At 39.6% G+C, this 22,391-nt stretch overlaps 1 protein-coding gene across 32 annotated transcripts in view; it reads left to right on the top strand.

Moving 5' to 3' along the window:
• NRCAM (neuronal cell adhesion molecule) overlaps positions 1-22,391 on the top strand; it is a 269,027-nt gene that overhangs the window by 110,566 nt on the left and 136,070 nt on the right. For 30 of the 32 annotated variants that reach the window (XM_084793751.1, XM_084793731.1, XM_084793759.1 and 27 more), the window contains one exon: positions 16,086-16,148. The gene's annotated coding sequence lies outside the window, so the exon portion shown is untranslated. Of the gene's footprint in view, positions 1-16,085; positions 16,170-22,391 lie in introns of all 32 variants that reach the window. The other 2 variants (XM_084793740.1, XM_084793757.1) reach the window with 1 other exon arrangement.

Below are 22,391 nucleotides of genomic sequence, written 5' to 3'. Positions count from 1 at the left end.
GAAGTTCATCACTGGATTTAGTTACCTGAGTCTGGAAATACACTAGAAGACTATGTATCCGTTTCTATCAAATGTCTCTCAGATTTTGAACATTTTGAAAAAGCACATGGGTATTGGGGATAAAAAGCTTAATGGGGGAACATTGTCTACAATATTTGAGGTGCTAGGTCTGATCCCCAATAGAGGCCCAAATAATCTTAAAATTATGAAGTGAAGTAGCTGGTTAGATATACTTATACACAGACAGCCAAGCTATTAAAAAACTTTTACACCCTAAAAATATCCATGAAAATGCTTATATATTGCAGTTGGACATGAAACAACTATATTCAGATATTGCTATTTTCCAAGCCTAATTTTTCTGTTGTCAGTTTCTATGGACACTAAGAAACGTGCATGAAAGTCACTATGCATTTTACTTCTGCTTTCTGTGGAGCTTCCCAGTTTGTGGGATTCAGTTTGATCCTCTTACTAAGCTCTGCAGGAGAGAAGGCTTTAGCTGAGCTCTAATACTTAAAGAGCCTTAGCAGCATGCCCCAAGTCATCCCACTAGGACCACGCAGAGCAGAGCTGAGTTTTCCTCAGGCATTCCAGCCAGAGCCTGTCCCCAGCCCAGTGCTGGTTTCATGTGCTCTGTGTTTGCTTTAATGATCAGACTGTTTGGACTAAGCTTTTAATAGGAAGGCTCTGGCAACAGCTGGTGTTAGGTAGATTAAAGATAAAACCAAAGCCTGTGTAGTTGGGAAGTGGGAATTTATGAGAGTGAGAGGGAAGCAAAGGAAAGTTACCCAAAACCCCCTAGTTTTGGTAAAGAAGTCAAGGATAGGATGGTGCATGGAGTTCTTGCTTCCCTACTTCTCTAAGTCCCTGTAATTTCAGTGCAGTTTGTTCCATCTCTGGGTTCTTCCACAGAATCTCTGTGCCATGTAGTTATGTCAGAATCTAGAGCACTCATCACAAACTTTCTATTTCTCTTTCATTTCCAGAAACTTAGTGATCACGTGTATCAATTCTCCCTTCATACTATGTACGATCTGGGACTCTGCTTCATTTGAACTGTATCGAAACTGTTACTTACTTCTGATACTGAACTCTCTTCACTTACCAGAATTCCTCTCCTTCTGGATTTCTTCTTCAGAGTTTAACTCCACTGCTCTGTCAGCCTGGTTCTCTTACTTTCTAGACTGAGCTTTGGCTCTCAAGGTGTCCTCCCAAGTTTCCTCGGGGAATCTCTGTACAGACAGCATATTGGGTCATTCTTAACTCCAACCTGCTATGAAAACCGAAACACTGAAATGTTTGAAAAGATTTGGTGGCACAGAAGCTTTCTGCCTTGGCCTGTAAGTCATTGTTTAACATGCCTGGCTTAGAGGTCCCCAGTCACTGTAGTCTCTGGCACCAGCATGACCTAGTCAAGCAAGTTCTTAGTTGTGCTAAAAATCAATTTTCATGGCCTATAACCAATGGTACTCAGACCTTTGAGTGATGATTTTTAAAATTCTAATGATTTGAAGATGGGTGAGAGATTGGTGTAGTGGTGCATGCCTATAATTCCAGCACTTGAGAGACTAAGGCAGGAGGGTTACTTTGAATTCAAGACCAAGCTACACTATATAGCATAGTGAGGTCTAGGCTAGCCTAGTCTACAAAGGGAGATTCTTAAAATACAAAAACAACAACAACAAAAAAACCACCCTATGAAATTATATGTAAATATCTCATCTGTACTATTGTGCAGAACCTGTGGGAAGGATGCAGGTGAGTTTACTGAGAACTGACATAGACTCAGATTCTACTCAAGTCATTTGTATTTGGAAGAATGGGTTATCCACTGACCTGAGTATATGCAAAGTTGACATGTTTTGATTCTTTCTAAAATTATTTGATGTGAGGAAAAACATTATTACTGACTGGAAGAAAGAGAGACATGAAACACTTAAAGGACAGACCTTTCGATGAAGACTCAAGTATTAGCTCAGATAATCAGCCACACCTAGATGAAGGGCCTGTCTGATGACTGAACCCTAATTCTCCACCCATGTGACATCAGCTCTGGAGTGCTGCACTGATCTCTTAAGGAGGCTACTTCTCTCCTCATGGCTCCTTGTCAGCTTCTTCTCAGAACAGTCTGTTCCATTCTTCCAGAACCCCTTCAAGGGTTCTCACTTCACTCAAAGTGAAAGCCAAAAGCCTTGCAAGAAGGTGCTAGCTCTAGGTCACATGGTGCCACTCTGTGCCATCTCTGGCTTTTCCTCTTCCTTTCTTTTGCCCATGTTCTGCCTCCTTGCTGTAAACCACTGCTGGATCTGCAGGCAGTAAGAAGAGAGTGACACTGGGCCTGGCTTTCGCTAACCCCCAGTGACATCATCTCTTCAATAAAGCTGCACCTACTCCAGGAAGGCCACGCCTCCCAGTCATGCCACTCCCTGCGAGCCTATGGGAGGCATTTTTATTCAAACAGCCACAACTACTTCTGGGCTTTTGTATTTGCCAGACTGTCTTGCTCAGCCTGCAAAGTGCTTCTCCAATAGCCCCTCTGCTCAGGGTGTGTGAGTGTGTGAGTGAGTGTGTGTGTGTGTGTGTGTGTGTGTGTGTGTGCGTGTGTGTGTGTGTGTGATCAGAGATCAACACTGAGTGTTTTCCTCTGTCACTGTCCACTTTGGTTGTGAGACAGGTCTCTCTTTTGATGCCATAGCTCACCAATTGATTAAACTTGCTTGCCAGCAAGCTCTGGGGATCGGTCTTTCTCTGACACCAGAGTCCTGGACTTATGGATAAATAACATCACATCTGGCTTTCTATGAGTGTTGGGGATATGAACTTAGGTTATCCTGCTTGCCCGGCAGGCATTTTACCAACTGAGTCATCTTCTTAGCCCCTAATGTTACTTTTAACAAGGTAGTGGTCTCTTAATTAAAACTGTAGTCCTTCTTCATCTTTGCCTCCCATAATTTTTCACTATACTTATTTTTTCTTCTAACATATTATATTGTTTATATGCTTATTCTGATGTCTATATGTTTTTACCCCATGTGAATGTAACCCATGTGAGACTAGGGATTTCTATTTTAGTTATTGTTATCATCAAAACCTAGGAAAGTGTTTAGTTTATGATAATATTATTTTTTAAAGATTTATTGATTTATGTATATAGCATTCTATTGTATGTATGCCTGCAGGACAGAAGAGAGCATCCGAAAGAACAGGGCATCAGATTCCATCATAGATGGTTGTGAGTCACCATGTGGTTGCTGGAAATTGAACTCAGACCTTTGGATCAGCACCCAGTACACTTAACCGCTGTGTCATCTCTCCAGATAATATTATTTGTCAGATGCGGTAATGATTTATTGAAATTAAAGAAAAGCATTTACGTTCTATAAGAGCAACAAAAATGATTACATATGGTGGCGAAAGCCTTTAATCCCAGCACTCAGGAGGCAGAGGCAGGAGGATCGATGTGAACTCAAGGTCTACAAAGTGAGTCCAGGACAGCCAATGCTATACAGAGAAACCTTGTCTCAAAAATACCAAAAAAAAAAAAAAAAAAAAAAAAAATCACATTAAAGTAAGAGAAATTTGTTGCATATGTAATTTTCCTGATGGTTGATTGCCAAGGGAGGATGTAAGTGCAGTTGGAAACTGTTGTGTTTCACAGAAATAATTTTCAAAGCAAAAGAATTGAATGGGAAACACATGAACAAAAACTCTGTGTCTCTGGAAATGTAAATTTCATTCACATCCCAATGTGTGCAATTTTTCAAGCTCAGTCAGTCGTCCAAGGTCGGAGGGCACTTGTATTATCATAGACACTGCTTTGTTAATTCACCTCTTGACTAAATCCCTGAATTCTTTATTATGATGGTGGCCTTCCAATGACAATAAAACAAAGCTCTCATAACACTAGTAACATTTATATAGCACTTAGATAACTCCTCATGAATTATCCCCAGAGAACTTAAGAGATAGGTCAGTATTTTTTCACACATTTTGTACACAAAGAGGAAACAATTTCCCTAATGCCATCCAGTCTGCTATTAAATTCATAATTTGACTGGTTTATTTGTAAATGATGGTACATTTAATAGAGGCCAAATTTCATTATTGATGACCTCCTTTAAATGGATGGCTGCATATATGGACCAGAGTCAGTGGCGTAGAACTAACGATATTCCAGATTTCCCTAAAACCAATTTTATTACCTTAGATTTGAAAACTGAACAAGAGCACTGAGTGAGTGATTCAAGACTCCCAGGGCAATTTTGATATTGACTAGGACTAGACTACTCCACTGCGGTATTACTACTGGAAACATCTGTCAGAGAGGGCTGACTTGTGAGTGGGCATAGCTTTCTAACCCCAAGCTATAATTTAAATATTGGTAGAACTTGTTTTGTAATGGTTAGAAAATCCATCTGGTTAAAAAAAAATCAATACAACTAAAATTTAAAAATCCATACGTAGATAACTGCCTGGATGGTTAAGAAATAGAAACAAAATCCTTGGTGAGATGACCCTGTCTTCAGTCAATATTATGAGAACATGGGAGAAGCAGAATGAAATCTAAACTCGTGCACCTTTCCTTTTTCCTTTTAGCATGGCCTCTGAAAGTACTTCGTTTAGTTCAATGAGCAGGTCAAATAGGAAGTTGTGAGGAAATATAAAACTGAAGGGTCTACTTATGAGTTCGCATATGAATCAAAAGGGGATTGGAAAAGTGGAGCATCTCAGAGAATTTTGAGCCCCAAATAATTTGCCAGCTTTGAAGAGAACATGCCTTGTCTTGGTTCAAATGCCAGGAAAGAGTTTCACAGCTTCTTCTCATTCCATCTATAATATGAGGTTTGTTCATTCCTAATGACAATGTGAAAACACAGCCAAACTGTACTTCCCATAAGGTTTTCTCCCCTTTTCTTTAATGGGGAATGCATTCAGTTTTATTTATTGTTGTTGCTAAAGCTGGTTCACTGCATTGTTTTCTGTCTTTACTGTCAGCCTTACAATCATAACAACACAAGCAATAAGACAAGTAAGCACACTAGAACACAAGCTTCAGTTTTGCTATAAACTGATCATTTAATTGACCATTTAAATATTTTAAAGTGAATGTTGCATGTAAGTTTGAATGTTTTGAAATCTACTTAAGAATATAAATTTTTAGAATAATAACATTCCCAGGTTTTGAATTAAATTATATTAAACTTTGAAATTTACATCTTCATGAGGCCCAGTCTCTGAAAGAGTTGTTGGTGAAATTATTAGGGAGGAGGCTATCGAGCTGAGGACCCATAAAATGAAGGGAGTTTGAGTTTTTTATATTAAATGTGGCTGAAGCATCTGTAAACTCTTCTCTGACTATGTAATTTAATGCTTAAGTCAATAATTAAGGCAGATTGGCAGATCTGCATAAATAAAAATTGATAAAAAGATGAGTTATGTAAATTATATAGGTCAAGTCTAAGAAATGCTGTTGAGCTTTGATGGTGTGGATTTGTCCTGTTAAGGGGTCAATCTCAGTACACACTTAAACTTGATATTTCCTGTCCTTATATAAAATCTTGAGTTTGAAAGACACAGACCCATCTGTCACTTCCTTAGATAAGGTTTGCATAAGTTACTGATCATATGGTCATCCTAATTTCAGTAGCCCCACCCAATCTGTGGTTTCACTTTGCAAGGTTTGATCTTTCCTAAGTCAATTGAAAATATTAAAAGATGTCTAGAAATAAGAATTCATGCATTTGAAATAACTTTTATAGCAGTATATTGCTATAATTTTATAATAATAATAATAATTATTATTATTATTTTCTTGTATGAATGTCTTGCCTACAAGTATGACTGTGTACTATGTGGATACTTGGAGCCTGCAGAGACCAGAAGAGGATGTGGATCCCTTGGAGCTTGAGTTACAAATGGTAATGAGCTGGCCTGTGAGTGCTGGGAATCGAACTCAGGTCCTCTGGAAGAGCAGTCTCTGCATGTTCTTAACCAATGAGCCATCTCTCCCACTTGACAATTAATCATTATTGAAAATATTTAGTGTGTGTGTGTGTGTGTTTGGTTTTTCGAGACAGGGTTTCTCTGTGTAGCCATGACTGTCCTGGACTCACTTTTTAGTCCAGGCTGGCCTCGAACTCACAGCGATCTGCCTGCCTCTGCCTCCCAAGTGCTGGGATTAAAGGCGTGCGCCACCACGCCTGGCTCATTATTGAAAATATTTAATGTGCCTGATTTCTAAACTGAATTTATATCAGAAAAATGTGTTAAGAGAATATACAACACAGTTAGCTTTTGGTATACATGGGCTCTGAACCCTTGAATTCAGCCAATTAGGAATGGAAATATTTTTAAGAAATTATCTCTATGGAGCATGTATGACTGTCCTTCATGTGAGTCTTCCCTAGTCAGTACAATACAGCTGCTGTTGAGCCAGGCACAGTGGCCCATGGCTGTAATCCTAGCACTTGGGGAGGACATCCAAGGTTACTCATAGAAACTCTGTCTCAAAAAACAAGCAAACAAAAACTACAGTCACTATTTCCATAGCTTTACATGGCATTGGGTAGTCTAAGTGATCTAGAAGTGATTTAAAGAATTCAGGAGGATGTGCTATGTATGTCCAAATGTTATGGTATTTTCTATAAAGGGTTGTGTATTCTTGAATTTTGACATTTGCACAGAGAGGTGGAACAAATCTCACTCAGATAGTGAAGGAGCCATGGTGTACATGGGGTTATTACTAGTCTATTTTACAGGCATCCACTAGGAGGTCTCCAAATGTATTTAAATATATTTATTTAAAGCAAATACAAAGTAGAATTTTTATTTTTTTTTTACCAGATCTATTTTCTCTTAGCATGTGATACTGAGTAGGTGGTTTTCCATTTAATAGTATTTAGCTGATAACCATAATTTGATGGAAGAAATCTTATGAGTGCTTATTGATTCAAGTTCTTAAATACTAATCAAATTAGTTCAGTAATTAAATTTTTCTGTGTCAGCAAACAATGACTAAATAATCTTATATGTGAAGTTTAATATACTTTATTTGCTCAAAGATTTCTACGGTGCTTTTTCCACCCCAAATATCTGCAACTTAATTTACTAGGCCTGCAATTCCAGGTAACTCACTCTTACTATAATTTCTCTTTTAGTAGATTATATAATGGGATCTTAAAGATTTTGATGAACAACAAAAAATTTGACAGAAGTCTGCTTCAGTTTCCTAATTGATCATGATAATTCTTTGCTCTTCTGAGTTCTGCCTTTCATCTAGAAGTGTTCAAGACTTCCTCTGTGTTTATAACTGCACAGGAGCCCACACAGAATTCTTCACTTCATTCTTCAGTTGGTAGCTTTTAACATGAGTATCCTTTCTGACCAGATCATCTTGTCCCAGTTCCTACATCCTTAGTACACATCAGTGGCTCTCATCGCCCTAAACAGCTGCAGGGCTCTGGGAGTTAGGCCTCTGCCTGCCCCTCCAAGCCACATCTGGCCAGCCTCTGGATGCCTAGCTCTTTCTACACTGTCCCTTATCCCGCCTGAGGTCTCAGCACAGCTGCCCTTTCTTTCCCCCAGGAAAGTGGCCTTGCACTAAGCCAGTCCTTGTCTTAGGCCTCTCGAGGAGAAGCACAAGGCTGCCTTTCGGTCCTGGTTCCTCAGCCCCAGTGCTGTGATTACTTGAGCAGTGTGTCTTCTGCACAGAATCAGAAGCTTTGTGGTGCAGAAGGGTTAATGAGGTCCTTATTGTCTTTTCACTGCTATGCTGGAGCCCTGTCTGGAGCTGGAGAAAGGATAGCTATCCAATAGTGGAGGAGGTGTGAGAGGGTGAACCAGCAAATGATCTGTGAAGGGATGATTTTCTGTTCTCTTCATCCACCTGTTTTCTTGATTTTTAAAGGACATAAAAATATTGATGGAGGAGTTATGGGTATAAAGTGAATATTTTCCTGCAACCATTGTATCATTTTTATTAATTTGCAGATCTAGAATTTGTACTGTTGTTGGCTTTTTTAAACTATTGTGGTGAAATATACTTAATCACAAAAAATATTTTAATCATTTAAGTGTACAGTAAGTAGCATTAAGGACATACACACCATCCACTGCATTTTCAGAACATTTTCATTATCTGAGATCAAAATTGGTACCTATTAAATAATAATTTTCCATATGACCATGACTTTATAAAACATGTTTTGTTTGCCTTGAAATCTTTTCTTTGGATAGCTCAGTTAGTAAAGTGTTTGCCTATGAAGCCCAAGGATCTGAGTTCAATCCCCTGAACTGATGTACAAAGCTGGGCATAGTGGCATGCACTTGTGCTTCCAATGCTGGGGAGATAGAGATAGGATGTCCCCGAGACTTAGTGGCCACCCATCTTGGCCCACTCATCAAGCACAGGTCCCAGTGAGAGACCCTGTCCAAAAATAACATGGACAGCCCCACAGGAAGGATACCAGAGGTTGACCTGTGGCTTAAACACACACATAGATGCACACACGTGGAATACACACACACACACACATACACACACACACACACTTTTCCTTCCTAGATGTATTATATGTAGATTTTATATTTTAAATACATAAAGTTGGATGTCCCACTTCCCTTGTTGGCTTCTCTGCTTTGGTTGGTGGTATCGTTGTCTGGAGATTGCATTACAGGAAAGATGTCCATCAGGGATTTGGGTTCCTGTATTCACAGTAAGGTCAATCTGCTCACCCATGAGTGAGGTGCCATCTCCAGTTCATACCCAGAGGTCATCTTTGTTCCCTCTCATCTCCACCTCCCCTACACCTACTCATGTCCACATACACATAAACATTTACAGTTATTCCCAAGACTGTTAGTTGCTTAAACATTAGGATAATATCTTACTTAAATTCCCAGAACTGTAACATGTAATTTTTAAGTAACCAACTAATTAATTAATTAATTAATTAATCAACCTTTAACTTATCAAATCCCATTAGTACTGGCCTTCCATTCATGGACATGGGGTCATCCACTGAGCTGTGGTGAATATATTAGTGGCCATACTTCTGAAGAAAATTAACTCCCTGCCAGTTAACTACCAGTAGTTCCTCAGTCAGGGCTGGGGCCTTATGAGCCCCACCCTCATACTGAAATTTTTAACTGGCTTGATCTTGTGCAGGCCTTGTACACAGCTGAGGTAAATTCATGCGTGCGATAGCCATGTTCATGTCATAGCATTCTTCCCTGTGTCTTGGCTCTTTCATTCATTCCGCCCCTCTTCTGTGATGTTTCCTGAACCTTGGGTGGGGAGGTTGATATAGATGGTCTAACTACAGAGGAGAACTCAGCTACGTATTCTCATCATTAACCATTACCCACTACAGTAAGAAGCTTCTTTGACTAAAGTTGAGGGCAGTGGAATTCTATGTATATAAATATAAATATAAATATAAATATAAATATGAATATAAATATAAATATAAACATAAATATTCAGGAGGCAGTTTGACAATATAACCATTTGGAAAACATTGTCAATAGATTCTCCCTTTGGGTTTATGTTGTCTCTAGCCATGAGTATTGACTTCATAGTATCAGGTATGGATTACCCCTCTGTAGAGCAGGCCTCACATCCAATCCAGAGAGCAGGTGGTGATGCCCTTAAACACTCTTGCCTCTATTACACCAGTAGGCACATCTTGCGTGGCCTGTCAGTATTGCACTGGAGTCTAGTGCTAGGTAAGACCAAGGATGTCTTTTCTCTCCCAGCAGTCTGCATGACAACTTTAAGCTTTGAAAGCCAACCAGCAGGTAGAGAGAGTCTCCTGGCCAGTTCAAATTCATTTCTCTGTCCTGCAAACAAAATATATGGTACCTTCAGAAATGGAGTCTTACTATCTAGTTTTGGCAGGGAACTAGCCTGTATCTTTTTAGGTGCCTCCAGGGCTTCACTGACCTGTTCCCAGCACTAAGATTTTAATTTTAATAACTCAGATCTTCTGGGAGCATCATTACTCGCAGATGAGAGGGTACTTCTGCTCAAACTCTCTAAAAATGTATTTTATTTTGTTATGTTCTGTTGTTATCCCTTAGAAATGTCTAATGAGAGACAGAAAAAGAGTGGATCCTTAAGGGAGAGGAGGTGGGGAGGAACTGGGAGGAGAGGGAGGAGAAATTGTAATAAAGATATATTGTATGTGAAAAGAAACTATTTTTAATAAAAGAGAAAAGTTGAAAAAACTATTTTTAATTAACTTACAAAACAGTGGAATTTCAAAATGCTTTTTCATATATCATTAGTTTTGGTTAATCCTCTCCATATTCCCCTTTTTCCCTTCCTGTTCCTATTTGTACTTAAACTTCAGCTCTCTGCATTGTCTCCCTGTACTTTCATATCCCATATGTGCCACTATTACCTCTTATTTTACCCTTTTAAATTGGATTGCGAGATCATTTCCCAGGCAGCTTCTTCATGCCTACTTCATTTTGGTGAGGCCTTCCTCATTCTCCTAGCCCATCATCCCACTACCTGCGTGGACCATTCTGCCTCCAGTACTCTTCCTCCTCCTCCCTATTTTCATTCCATCTATATTCTACTATCCTCCCATCGACTGCATCCCCCCATGCCTATGGCCTATATTATACAGTATACGTATACATATACAATGGCCTATGTTATACAGTATACATATACATGTACAATGGCCTATGTTATACAGTATACATATACATGTACAATGACCTATGTTATACAGTATATGTATACATGTACAATGGCCTATGTTATACAGTATACGTATACATATACAATGGCCTATGTTATACAGTATACGTATACATGTACAATGGCCTATGTCCTCTCCATCTCTCCACAAGAAGAAATTTTAACAACAGCCTGCTTCTAGTTTCCTGGCTTCTACATACAAGTTGTTTGTCAGTGTCTTTTTCCTCCTTTCTACTTCCTTCTAGAAGGAAAAATTGGCAAACTCACAAAGTACCCTTGTCCTAAAGACATCTTTCCATGTGGCCATGGTCCTTTGCATCAGCCCCATCCATGGATGCTTATTAGAAGAGTGGGAATCCAGACTGCTTTACAGCTGCTGAACCATGTTCTCTCCAACACTGCATTCAGTTGTCCCCATTTCCTCAGACATAGACACAAAAACATCTCTCTCTTTGTTGCTGTGTGTTTAGTGAACTTGAAAAAAATCATTCCTGACTATTATGCTATGTGAAATCTTTAGGACCTTCATATATTCATTGATATTTAACTAGTTTCCTTTAGGCTTTCCTTCCCTAGACTACGTAAACTTACTTTATTTCTATTTGCACTTATATGAGCACTTAAATCTTTGTTGCTTTGCTGTTCTGAATACACTAATAATTTTTTTTAAATGAAATAAGACTCCACTGATTGAAATGGACTGAGTTTAACTTAAAGTTTTATTGTACTCATCATGTGCTGGCCTTATAGGTGGGGCAGAGCTGCATATTCTGACAGATCTCTGATTGGGAAATTGCTGTACAGCTAAGAGTCTCCCTCAATGATTCTGCACCTTATTCTTTCTGAGGCTGGGTCTTTGAATCAAAGCCAGAGCCTTCTAGTCTGGATAGAGTCACTTCCAGCTGGCTCTGGGGTTCCTATTCTGCATTCGGAGGCTAGAATTGCAGATGAACTGCCTTGCCTCTGGCAGAGTAGACCCCCAACCTTTGCATTGGTTCTGAGGGTTCACCCCAGTTCCTCTTTACTTGTATAGTAAGTACTTCAACTGCTGAGTGATCTGCCCAGCCTCCCTAGACTCTTTTTACTTCTATTTTGAGATAAAGTCTCACTAAGTTGCCCAGAGTGGGCCTGAAATCATGGTCCTATTTCTTTAGCATCCTGAGTAGCTGGGGTTACAAATGTGCACCACCACCTCTGGTCCACTCTTATATTTCAAAAGTCATGTAGAGCTTTCCTAAGTCCCAACAAATTTACTAATCTTTAAAAAAAAGATGTATTTATTTTATGTATGCAAGTAGTCTATCTGTATGTACACTTACATGCCAGAAGAATACATAAGATCACATTGTAGATGGTTGTGAGCCACCATGGGGTTGCTGGCAGTTGAACTCAGGACGTCTAGTAGAGCAGACAGTGCTCTTATCCACTGTGCCGTCTCTCCAGCCCGAGTAAAATGATGGTAAACTTGGGGCCAGAAGTTAGAGCCTTGTGTCACCAGAACTCCAGCTAAGCTAGGTTATAACTGAAGAGGGCCCCTCCTAAAGACATATAGTTGTGATATTATTTGCGAAAACTTTTATTTTAAACTATACAGTCTGTTGTTTGAAATGTGTTTTTCTTAGGCACAGAAATGGGGAGAACTAGGTTTCAAATTTAGTTTGGCTTTTTACGATGCCAAAATTGGCTATTGTATGGCAGATGTATGCTGGAGAAGCATAAGATAAGACATCAATTCTAATGGGAATGTTTATCTTTTTCTACCCAGTTAATATGTGTGAATTGGCTACAAGTTCAATCTGAAATGTCAAAAGCAGGAAATCCTAAAAGAAAAATTTATGGATTAACCTAATTAGTACACACTAAACTTTTGGCAAAGCCAAAGACATTTTTACAATTATAAGTTACTATCATTTTGTAGGCATAAAAGAGCAAGATGGGGGCTGGAGAGAGGTCTCAGTGTTTAGAAACAGTTGTTGCCCTTGCAGAGGACATGGGTTTGATTCCTAATAACAACGTGGTGGTCCATAACCGTCTGTACCTCTAGTTCTGGTGATGTGATCCTCTCTTCTGATTCCCACAGGCACCAGCCACATACTTAGTGCAAGTCCATTCTGGTAAAATACTCACAATAAGATGAGTAAAGCTAAAAATTTTTTAAGAAGAGCAAGATAAGTTTATGCTGCATATATGTATAATATGGGTATACATATACATATACATATGCACACATATAAAATATTACATGTAAAAGATTTCAAAGTTGATGTTTTGAGGAGCATTTCTGAATTCAATTTTTCTTGAGATTATAACATAAAATTATTGTCTCAACTGAAAAATAAAATTGGTGTGAGGCCTCAAATGTTCAATGTTTCAATGTCCTGTCAGTAAGGAGGCCAACTTTCAGAACACAATCTCTAAACAATCTATAAAAGCCTTCATAATTACACCATAAATTGTGAACCAGATGCAAACATGAGTGTCCACACTTGCAGGTAATTATTGCCTAATAGTGTATACAATAATTGATTTTAGCTACACTGAATAACATGAACTCTCATTTTTACAAAACCCAAATAAACAAAGAAATGAAGCAAAAACTAAAAATGTGTTCATCAATAACAGTTCTCTTTAGGGCCGAGTGGCTATGGCAGTTATTTGCTTTTTCTGAGTTATTGCAATTTTGCTAAATACCATTGACTCCATTTTACTGTAATTGGTTTACTATGTGTGCGGTGGCCTTTGCATTTGGTTTTTACCTCGATGTCATTCATCTTTTCTGAAATGCCTCAAATTTCTTCTTGACCTTTTGACTAAGGATTGGTTTTATTTAATACGGTAAGTTAATACCACTTTGGAAAAGAAAATTAAATTGTTACTTGGTTATTGGTAAAATAGTCTGGCGATGATCAATTACCCTACTCGGCTGACCTAAATGTGTTTCCATGTGGTGAAAGCCATGGGTGTACTTGTCACTACAAGGGTAATGAATGTGACAAAATTCACTTCCTGAGAATTTTTGGCATAATTATTGGAAAGGTGGTAAAATTAATATGTACTACGTTGGTGGTCATTTTCTTGGGGCTTGAAATTAACACAGGAGGCCTGAGATGTAACGATTCTTTGTTGGTCATACACAAACAGCAGGATGGCATCATTTCTCTTCACTAATTTGAATCCACACTTTGTCAGAGCATCTTGCCTTGACTGAATTACATTTAAATAACAATTTGCATGCTGTCCAATGTATCTCATTCTTTGTTGTTGTTGTTGTTGTTGTTTTCCAATGGCCAGTTGTCAGGAAAACCAAGAAAGATTTTGTTATAGGAACCATGGAGCCTCCACCCTACTCCACAGTGGTGGCATGGATACCACAGACGTTCATGGATGTGCGAGTGTCATGCGGAGCTCCACTCAGGGCTATATCCTTCTTCCTGGCAGTCACAGAGTAGGCACATATGAAACCTTCCTAAAGCTTTTGACTTAGTTTACCCTTTTCCCCGTGACTGCCTCTAATCCTGTCTTGAGCTCCTACCTCAAGATTTCAAATGCCGGAATTACAGGCCTGCACTAAATTGTTATATAACTTGTTATATGGATGGAGTCTGGGCCACTGTAGTGTCTCATTAGATGTTGCATGGTATGTCTCAAAAAGAAATAAAAGGGCTTTAACTTCATTGACACATCTTTCATTGCTTTACTCCCGACTTAGCTATAGCCTAGAGATGTCTGAGCTATTACCTCAGCAACCTCTTCACTTCCCTGACGTTTCACTGCTCTGTCGGTATATTCTCCACACTTTGTCCTTGCTATTTACTTTGCACCAAATGTTCTTTCTACCCAGAATGCTTTTCTTACCCATCTTTAAGGTTCTAGTCAGTGGTCCTCCTGTGGGAAGCCGTCTTACAGCTTTCTTGTAGAATTAAATATACCTTTGTCTGAAAGTTGATGATATCCTATAATACTATATTTTATAGTGGCTTCTGATATTTCAGGCTGTAGCCCCATCAGGATGTGAACTGGAATTTCTAGTAGGAGGATCTTATTTATGTTTTAGGCTTTTATTTATTTTATTATTTGGTATGTACATTCATTGCCATGTATGCATATCATGTGCCCAATGAGAGCTGTTGAGCTGTTACTGAAGACATAGCTTCAAACTTTTATAGATTCTCTCTAACACGATTTTAGAAGATGTTTTCTTTTTAAAGTGGTAATCAAACATTAAGGAAAGAAAACCTTTATTACTTTAAAACTGATTTAATTCCAAGAATCACTGACTAACAGAACACTAAGGGTCTGTCCTGATAAAGTAATAGTACATTAGATGCAAGGAACTTCAAGAAAGCTTTACATGTACCTAAGGTAAGGCGTCTTTTAAAGTTTAAGACATAAAATTTCATAACCCATGCATAAACTGAAGCAGTTGAACTCACTACATGCCTTTTTGCTTTATTTCTGGAGTCATTTTGCGGTTCATGATGTCCCAACATTTGAGTGCAGCCCAGAGTTGCTGAATTGATACTTGTTTGTCTTTTCTGAAAGATGTTTTCAGTGGTTAATAGTGTGAGTTCTGTTTCCAAAAATACCAAGTCCAAAAAGATACAAATGCTCTCTTAGGAAGTCCTGGGTGGCACTGAATTGCTCCTCTGAAGGGTGAGATGTGATGTGCTTGCTCAGTGTGACTTCTCTGCTTCCCATTCCGGGTATCTTTTCCTGGCTAACTCCTCTCTTGAATATTTGCTTAGGAGATGCTGAGGTTTGCAGAGGAGGGGAGGGGCTGCCTGTGACTGAGATGTTGCACTGTTGCAGGTGTGATTTTTTTTTTTCTTCTCAGATTCCAGCTGTTCTTATCAGCTCTTGCTGATCTTTACTGAGAAGGAGGGTCTGTAAATAAGGGCAAAAGAACTCTTATGCTTCTTAATAGAAAAAGCTAAGTACATTCAAAAGCTCACGGCCAGAGAATTTTTTTGCCCACCCTGCAAGTAGGAATGCCTATATATATGCCTGTTTGTATGCCTGTAGGAATGTATGCATGTATGCATGCATGCTTGTATGTGTGTTTGTATGTTTACCTGACTATCTGCATTTCTCTCTGTCTGAAAACAATCCCCTCTCTCTGAAAACAGGATTCAGACTGACTCTTCAGGTTAGAATCCATTAATGTGATGTATAGTCAGTCACCATAGTCACCTCTCTGGTGTCACTTTTGATAGAACCCAACAGAGAGCTGTTTTGGCAAATGCATTCATAATTTGTCTTCCTTGCAGGGCTCTCTCTGAAATTGTGTGTCCCATCAGGGACTCTGTTAACTTATTGACATCTACTGTGATTGATGGCAACTGATGTCTTGTTAACATTTTCCCCCACTGTTCAGTCCACAGAGCAACGATAAGACAATGCTTGGCTTGAAGAATTAAAAAGAAATAGCACGCCTCAGGTAAGAAGACCCACTTCAAAGGTAGGATCTGGAACTTTACAATATTTAAGTTTATAAAGGGAATTATATCATAAAATATGTGAGATTGTGCAGCATTTGCATTGTTTGATTCTTTTCATCAGTGAGTGTGATAAAAGACAGGAAGGAAGAATACAAATGCAGAGACATTTATCATCTTACTTGTCAAAGAGGGTAAATTAAATACACCGAGAAGAAAACCAGCCTTGCTATCTATTCATTATATAGAAGTAGTGTTTATGCTCTAATCAATCATTTCTCATTAAGCACAAAAAACAACACTGTTGATAGAAAAAATTCCACGAGGGAACTATAGGTTAAAAATTATAGGATACTATTAATAAGAATATTATTTCTATTAGATGTGACCTTATATCAGAAACTTGAAAACATGGCATCCTGTTTTTCTTTTATAGCCGAATAATGAAAAGGTCAGTCCCAAAGGTTTAAATATTACTTTGAAATATGCTTTCTGTCTGGCAAATCCTTTCCCTTCCCCTTGTTTCCCACCCTTCCTACTGCCCATCCCACGGAGGGTTATCAACTCCAGAACAGACCCTGCTTGGGCCTGTGTTGCCTTCTGAAAGGCCATCTATTGTAGTACTGCACTTGGTGAAAATATCTTAAATGAAGATCTGGAACTTAGTTCAGAGAATTAGATCTCAACCAACAAGAGCTCTCTTAAGGAATTATAAGGCCCCATTGTTCAGATGTGCGGTTCTGTACTTCATAGGTTTTGTTAAACCACTGAATTCTCATGGATTTTTTTTTTATTAAGAAAAGAAGATTGCATGCAAGATTTTGAGGTAGTAAAATCCTTCCAGTGTGTTTTGTCCATTGTTCATGAGAAGGGTTGATCTACTGAGATGCCATTTTGTAATTAAGAGGAAATGATTCATGTCTCCGGCCGAATTTGCTATCATTGTGTGGTCTGGAAACTGATTTCATGTGATGGATTCGTACGCTAGTCTAAAATACCATCAAAAATCCCCCAAATCAGTGGCCCAGAAATGAATATTGCTTGTGATGACATGGAGCTTTCTGTGGATAGTTTGTGGTATGTTTACTATGAAAGGTAGAACAATAGCAAAGACAAGCGATTACCTGTAGGTTGTAGTTTCTAATGAAGGGAACAAAGTACCAGAAGGCAAGGTAAGCTAATAAGCTATCATGAGGGTTACTTGAGGTTGCACTTGAAGGACACAGTGATTAGACACAACCTGAGTGTTTTCCCATTTATTAGTGATTGTGGGATGGCTCTAAGAGAGTTTTCCTGGCAGAAGATGGTACTTTCTCTTTCTTGCTGTTCAAAAAAATAGCTGGTTTTGTTTTTGTTTTTTTAAATCTCTGGTCTTCTAGAGAAGGAAATGAAGGGCTGAATTGCACCTTTCTCAATACATACTTGCTGATCTATTTGGCTACCCTTCTAAGTGACTAATGAGAACTTTCACTTGGCAGCCTGTTAGAGCTGATGAAATATCTCATTTTTGTCTTTGTGAATGGACTCATCTGGCCAAAACCGAACACTGAGAATCTTCCCAATTTTTGTCCCTTGCCTCACAAAGACATGCTGAAACGGCCCGAAATTCTAAAGCACGCTTGTGTTCAGAATGTCTCCGGGCTATTCAGCCATTGCCTCTGACATTAGACTAAGAGTGTTGTAGGGGGGTGAGGAGGGCGGGCATTACAGCAGCTTAGTTTTTAGTTGGGATTCCCAGAAATGCTAATGTGTTGTGGTGTCTGAAAGATGTGAGATACCAGAATTGTAGATAGTTTGGGAAGCTGGCATTGCTCTCAGATCCTCTTTGTTTCTCTTTGTGTCCCATGTTGAATGTAAACAGCATTTATCATTTTCCCTAAAACGTAAGTGTTCTCCATGGAGAGTCTATATTCCTTTCTTATTTGAAAGCAAAGCTCAAATGGTGGAATTTCTTTAATCTGCCCACATGGGAAGCAAGACATCCCTGCAATCACACCCTTAAATTGGTTTCCACCATGCCTGTATTACTGCATCTGAAGAAGAATCTGTGCATCTTTTAAAAACAGTTTTATTTATTTTTTTTCAATTTTTGTTTTTTATAATTAATTACATCCGGATTTTAATCCCCTTCCTCATCCTCCTCCCATTCTCACACTCCCTCCCTCTTCCCCCTTATCCTCCTCCCCATGTCCTCTGAAAGGGGGGGCCATCTGATCGCTCATTAGGACTGCTTGCATCCTCTTCCTCTGTGGCCCTGCAAGGCTGCCCCACCAGGGGAAAATGATCAGTGAGAAAGCACCAGAGTCCACGTCAGAGACAGCCCCTGCTCTCCTTACTAGGGCATCCACATGGAGACTGAGCTGCTCATTGGCTACATCTGAACAGGGAGGGGGTTTAGGTTCTTTCCGTGCATTATCCCTTGGTTGATGCATCACACTCTACAGCTCCCCCTGGGCCCAGATTTGTTGGCTTTGTTGTTCTCCTTGTGGAACTCCTGTCACCCCTGGGTCCTTCTATCCTCTCCTCTCACTTTTCCATAAGACTCCCAGTGCTCTGCCCAAAGCTTGGATGAGTGTCTTAGCATCTGTTTTGTTCCACTGCTGGGGGGAGTCCCTCAGAGGACCTCTATGGTAGGCTACCATCCTGTTCCTTCTTTTCACCTGCTTCCAGGGTCTATTCTATTTGCCTATCTGAATGCAAATAAGAATGTTCACATGACATGCCATGAAAAAAAAAATCTAACAGTCTGAAAGGATGTTGGAATTGTTTGATAGTTGATGATTTGAACGTTATTTCTTCACCAGGACTTGTGGGACTCGGTTGTTCATTGATCATAGGAGAATTTAAATCATATTCTCAGTAAGTAATAAAACTGACAAAAGATCTGGTTTTATGATTTACTTGATTTGAAAATGGAAACAAGTATTTTAATGGAAAACCTAAATAGAAGCACAAGTTTAAAAATATCCAACAATGAAGGGGTCTTTCTAAAGCTGAGAAGTTTATCCCATGTTATTAGATACCAATGAAAGCCAGGCGTCACAAAGTGTCCACAGAAAGAAACCCCAAGACTGGAGATGGAGAACCTTAGAATTTACAAAAAGCAAGACAGGGTTCTAAATCTCTTTATAATTTTATACCAGTTGAGTTTAGTTGATACTTAGTCATGGACAAAGCAATAACACCTTTTCCTTGTGGCTGCTAATCTCTCTTTACCCAGATGTACTGAGAGGTCAAACTCCAGGCGCTACGTGACAGCATCTCCTAGGCATTGCCACATGCACCATCCCTCTATGATGGTCACAGTGAGTTTCTCCCAGATGAGCCACTCACCACACAGCCAGCATTCCTTGGAAACCCAATGACTGCAATGAGTAATATTCTCTTCTTCCATCCTGTGTATTGCCCAGCTTTTCTTGCCCATTTCTTCAATAAATAAATAATATATTATATATACACATATAATATTTTTATTATTTCTTTGAGAATTTTTATGATGTATTTTGATCATAATACCCTCCCACTCCTCCTCTTAACTCCTCTCAGATTAACCCTCCCTTCCCCACCTCCTTGTGCCTGTGCCCGAAATCTTCTTTGTGCTGCCCATCTACTCCTGGGTATTAGGCCATCCACTGGAGCATAGTTGACCTACCAGAGGCTATACCTTTAAACAAAACTGAGTCTCTCTCCTCCAGAATCCTTTACCCATCAGTAGCTATTCACCTAGGGGTAGTATTCATGAGCTCCTTCCACTGCTCCATGCTGGGATGTTGACTGCCTTGATCCTGTAGCAGGCAACAATAACTACTATTTGCTTTATGAGTACAGCACTCCTTTCATGTCCAGGAGACACAGTTTTGCTCTGGTTTTCCCTCATCGCTGGCTCCTATACTCTCTCTCCTCTTGTGTAATGGTCTATAAGTCTTTTGGGGGAAAGATATATATGAAATCATCCCATTCCACTGACACTTATTTTCTGCCCCTTGACCAGTTGTAAGTTTCTGAGTTAACCACTGTCCACTGCACCGAGACACTTCTCATGGTGTGGTCTGAGAGCTGTACTACTCTACAGATAGAGAGATGAATTTAGAGGGTAGTTTGATACTGTGTCCACTTAGCAAATAATAGTAATGGGTTCACCTCTAGGACCTATAAGCTCTCATTATTATTACTATTATTGTTGTTATTATTGTTGTTGTTTTGACACCAGATTTACAGTACCAGGAATGCATTTCCTCATGTAAGGCAGCCCTTACATACCATCAGAAAGCTATTGGTTACTCCCATAACATTTATGCTACTACTATACCAGTGACCATATGTTGCCACACAGCATGTTACTTTAGCTCACAGAGTAAAGCTGGGTAAGAATGATGATTTTTTTTCTCCCAGCAATCTGCATAGTACATTTCAGTGTCATGAAAGCTAGCCATAGTGTGAGGGAGTGGGGGCGGGGGTGGGCACGGTTCTTATCAGTCCAACTGATTGTTTGTGTCCTGTGACCAAAGGGTGGGCTGTCTTCAGCAATAGGGTCAACTATTAAGTTCTAGTGGGCAACCAAGAGCAATGCAAACAGTGTGTGTTATTTTTGAGGGTCTCTGAGACAATCCTGATCAACAACTAGAGGAGAGGTGTCTCACACCTGGCACCAGGCTTCCTAGTTGACAACCTATGGCTTCCAGGAGGAACATTATCTCCTATGTAGGGGGATTCCAATGAAACTTTAAGAAAGTTTGACTTACTCATTTTATGTGTATGAGTGTTTCATACACACACTGTGAATGTGTGTACCACATGCATGCCTGGTGATGATGGAAGAAGTAGAGTTTGTCAGAGACCTTGGAATTAGAATTGAAGTTTCTTATGGTTATGAGTGATGGGACCTGGACCCAAATTCCTCCACAAGAACAGGTGCACTTAACCACTGAGCCATCATCCTATCCCTATCCAATAAGATTTTTTGGATCTTATTACAAGATTATTTTTAGGAATCTTATAAATGGTAGTCATTATGTGGCCTTTTCAAATATCCATAGTGTTTGATATTTATTTCTCAAACCTCAGCTACCCCTACCCTATCATCCCTCTCCTCACTTAAACTTCCTCATTATTCCTGTTGTTCATGTCTGTGTGAAGTCTAAGCTCTCCCACGTGTCCTGAAGTTATAGAGAATTACATTAAATTCCATGCACATTACTTTTATAGGTAGGCAGAATTCTTACACTTCCTGAGACTCCTCCCTGGAGTAGCATCAGCAACTGAGATGCTTTTATTCATGGCATCCTTTCTGCCCCCTGCCTCCTGTCTTCACGAGTCTTACAGAACTCACCATCTTTTCTCTGGACAGTCTGAGCTACCCTTCTCTCGTTGCTTCTGCCTGATTCAGCTTGTAACCATTTCTGAAAGCTCAGAAAGTGCACTTAGAAGGTGTCTTAAGAAAGGCACCAACGTTTGTCTTGGTAGCTAGCTGGGTACACAGTGATGCAATGGGGACAGAAGGAGGAGAACGATGAAATCACGGTTTTGTAGCAATAACCATCACTGTAAGTGTTCAGTAAGGACTCCTGCAACTTGCATACATCCATCCTCCTCCAACTGTAGTCTAGTAGGGAGAAATATCTGCTTTGAAGTTGGAACGAGATTAATTGCTTCACTCACCCCAGTAACAGAAATGTCCAGCAGCTTAGCATTTGAGGACCGCACGGCTGACGCAGTGACCCTTGCATAGAAGTTATGGCAGACACCAACTGAACCAGATTTGTTTCTCCTGCTTCACTTCTGCCTTACATCTTTTAAATGTTTTCTGGGGTTAACACAATTAGAGCTGGTGGTGAGCTAAGGCTAACTTAGTGTGTCATTCTTTGCAGGATACTTCAGTGACCTGCAGGACATTCTAAAGATCACAAAAGTATACCATACTGAGGGAAGCCACCCTCCTGTGGCCCTTATTCTCAGCAGATGAAAGCTCCATTAAAATAATTTAGCCTATACAAAAAATTATTCCATGTTATAATAATGAATGGTACCCTTTACTCATGCAGCGCAAACCATCCTTTAGTGAACTTTAAGAATTGTGAGGCACAGACACTTGGCAGGGATGCCTCAAGCCTCCTGTGTTGAGCCTTCTGCATTCAGATCTGTGTGTACTCCAGGCACAAAGGCATGTGTGCCTAGGTGCTGGGAGGATTCTTTTATGCCGCTCCCTTCCAGCATCTGGACATTTCATCCCTGGCTGCTTTTGGAGG

Source organism: Acomys minous (genome assembly GCF_964271855.1).
Source record: "Acomys minous genome assembly, chromosome: 8".
Lineage (NCBI taxonomy): Eukaryota > Metazoa > Chordata > Mammalia > Rodentia > Muridae > Acomys > Acomys minous.
This window is presented reverse-complemented; position numbering and strand designations above follow the sequence as displayed.